This window comes from Lolium perenne, chromosome 3, assembly GCF_019359855.2.
Source record: "Lolium perenne isolate Kyuss_39 chromosome 3, Kyuss_2.0, whole genome shotgun sequence".
Classification (NCBI taxonomy): Eukaryota; Viridiplantae; Streptophyta; class Magnoliopsida; order Poales; family Poaceae; genus Lolium; species Lolium perenne.
This window is the reverse complement of record NC_067246.2, coordinates 328,354,489-328,358,304: the sequence shown is the minus strand read 5'-3', so window position 1 is coordinate 328,358,304 and position 3,816 is coordinate 328,354,489.

Below are 3,816 nucleotides of genomic sequence, written 5' to 3'. Positions count from 1 at the left end.
CTAAATGATCAAATAAGGGCAACCAAATGCAAACCCTAACTCCTATCTTTAGAGATATCAATTTTAATTAACCATGCTTAGCATCACACCATTGTGATGAAAACCAATAGCACATAGGCTCAATAATTATCATTACATAACCAAGTCCACTGAACACTACAAATACTTCATAATTATGAACTATCCTATTTAGGAGCCAATTATTCCTTCCTTAGTAAATCAAATAGCAAAACCTAGACCACCTCAACCTTAATTGTTATACTTCTTATTAATTAAGAAGTATGTTCTTCAAAAGTTATTCTTTTGAAGAAAAGAAAGAATCATCATCAACCCTGCTTATAAGGACCTATAAACCCTAGCTGGCTATCACCAATAAGATGAACCAATCCTGATAGCAACCTTGTATGAATAATTGCTTTGGATGCCTAGGCTTAACTCAACCTTACAAGCCCTAGGTGTTGATGAATCCAACTAGGTTGTGATCCATCCACTACTTACTCCAGAAACTAATTAGAACCATAGAACACCATAGAACTCCACAAACCTAATTACCATACTTGTTCTTTATCAAAGAACATGTTCTTCAAAAGTTATTCTTTTAAAGTATATGATAAACAATCATTAACCATGCCATAAAGTACTAAAACTGACAATTGTTCTTTACATGTTAACATTATACCAATTACCATTCTTTGTGTGCTCAGTTGATTATTGTACTTTATTATCTAACTGTTATTGATACCAAATAATTACACCTGAATAAGAACCTTGTATGTGAATCAATCTAAAAGTGCAACACACCCTAAACCAATCATTACAACTCACTGATCCTAAATCATCGGGGTTAGATCACGCTTAGAGCGATTGCATCTCATTCTTATGCATTATTGCATCCTTGCCAATCTTTTAAACATCGTCCTTACCGGACGATGATGCTATTTCAGAATTTGGAGTTATTGCGTATCGAAGACCTTGCCTGCATAATCTTGCAGTCAAGAAAGGCAAGTTCATCACTTGCTCATGTCAATTGATTATCTTTATCAAATTACTTGCAAAGTACTATGATTATCACTATTGCATAAAAACCAAAACCACTATTTTCATAACTATGAATATGACTATGTGGTGGGCAATGGAACCATGGATTGTGTTGATATGGTGGAGGTTCCATTGCAAGGGTTTATATCCATCTAGGATTAAACAACAAATGTCGTCCAGTGATTCTTGTGCCGTAATACCCGTGTTAACCATAAGATCTGGAGTGGGACGGAATAGTCAATTGTATTTCCACCTCTTGTACATCAACGGATGCGCTTACCGTAGACACTTGACCCAGGTTGGGCAAGCGGTGGGGTGGGGATCCCATTCTAATTCCCCACGGTAAGTGGTCTATGATGGGTTGCAGCTACCGGCGAAGGAGTTTGGTTAACGAGTCCCAGACTGTCGTCGTGGTCGGGGTCCATCCTTAATTGGTGTAAGAGGACCGACGAGGACCCAGGGTTGGGGTATGCAACAAAGGGTGGGTGTGCGAGGTAGCGGAGGAATATGATTGGCTATGACCTTATACCGGGCCTCACACCAAAGGAAGTGTGGACGAGAACATGACTCGGTTGGCACCAAGGTTAAGATCTCTTATGGGTAAAGCAACACACCTCTGCAGAGTGTAATGAATCGTGACATGTCACTCCCTGTTCCGGGATATGGAACTGCGAACGCGGCCGGAAAGGAGCTCCATGAAGTTCTAGTAAACCGGTGAAGGCTGACGGACATAGCTCTTCTGAATAAAAGCAACCTCTTGAAGAAATGATTATGAAAACCTGCATTGATATTAGACTTTCTGGTCTAATGTCGTAGCTAGTGCATTAAACACCTCTTTCCTATAATGAACTTGTTGAGTACGCTCGTACTCATCCCACTCTTAAATCCCCTGCTTAGGTATGGAGGCATCAAAGGAGGATCTACAATACAACTCGAAGGCCGAGGAGTCAACAACTACTTCAAGAGACAGGACCCTGCCAGAGGAGTCAGATACCACATCCATCAAGGAGAAAACCTAGTTTAACCATAGAAGGGAACCAGCTTCCTAAACCTAGCTCCTAATTAGCTAGAATCTATTCTTAGCCTCTGTAGCTAGTTAAATACTCTACAAATAGAGTTCGTGATAAGATTAGACTACGAGTCGTTCTTCTGGAGTTATTTGCAGTTTTACCTCATTGTAAAGTAGGAGGCTGTGATGATCTTATGTAACAGAGTCAGTGTTGTAATTCTATAGACATACCTTGGACCCGCATATGTTTCTGTTGTACCACTCTGAGCGATATAATACTAGTGGAACGGTGTTTCATTGGTGTTATATCAGACTTGCATACTACACCATGCAGTGGTATGCCGGGTCACCACAGTTGGTATCAGAGCAAATGCTTTGACCTAGGATTAAAACCCTTTAAATGAGACCTATAGGATTGGTAGTGTCTATAGGAAGTTGTCTTAGTTAAAACCAAACACTTCTTATGACTTGAGATGGATATTCACTTGAGAATAATCCTGACACACTTGAGTCAACCTTTTCAATCTATCTTTTCTAAGTGAAGTAAAGTTAGCTAATCCCAAATATGTATTATACCATGAAGTCCTTAAAACAATAGATGGGTAGATCATAGTTGGTATACAATACATGGTAGTCCAAAGAGAGGATACAACCATAAGGAAAATATCCTATTGGAAGATTTGTACCAACACATGTTATAGTTAAATAAAAATTACTCAGACCTGCACTAGAAGTAATATCAAGTGCTAAAGATAAGTATAGTAGAAAAATATCCTACTAGAAGGTGTAAACTGATACAAGTAATGGGTAAGTAAATTATTCAAATTTGTAAAACAACTGATAGTAAGTGATAACTATGAGTCATCTGAGGTAGTATAGGCCATGATGAGTCAATCATGGGAGGTAAGGAAGAGTGATTGGAATAAAACATGTCTATTTACAAAGTAGTGATAGTAATCAGATATGATTCACCTGAGAATCATTATGTGATGGACTAGAACATCAATATTAGGAGAAGAACAATAAGAAGCCAGTTGTTCAACAATAGTGTAAGAATTGTATTTCAAAAAAATATGGGAAGTGTGCCAAGCACATCATGACCATATGCTTATGGTAGAAACACTTGGAAGTATAGGAACTATGCTCAAATAGTTAGGAGTAATTTAGAGTAGCTATAGTAGAATCTAAAGGTAGCATGTAAAGTAGTCCTCAACAAGATGGAAGTTAAATTAGTACTTCCATAGGAAATTAGGTTAACCTTAACTATCCTAGACAACTTTGTTTCAAGTTTATCTCATTGCAATTGTGCAATTAAGGTAAAAGTTGAGACAAATCATAGAATCCAATATATTCGTGCTAAGTATCACGATATAAACCTATCTTATGTGGTGTTATATACTACACATCTCAGCCTGATGTTTAGAGATGTCTTACTCAACTAGTATATTCAGGCTTATGATGGTGTGTATTATATGCACAAAGCTGAATCTTCTTGGATTTTATTGGATTTTCATTGTTTGACTAGATCCATACATGAAGTTTGACTTTGATATGCAAATGCATGTTGCAATATCAAGCCTTTACTTGATGCTATAGATCTAGGGGGTAATGGTATTCGTGTGAGGAAGTGACGAACTCTGAAGACAAGATGATGGTTCATCAGAAAAAGGAAGCAAAGTTGTGGGAAGTAACCACAATACTCTGAAGGATGTACTAATCAACATTCATGCTTTACCTCAACAGAGGAGTACTTTAGTACATGAGAAGCA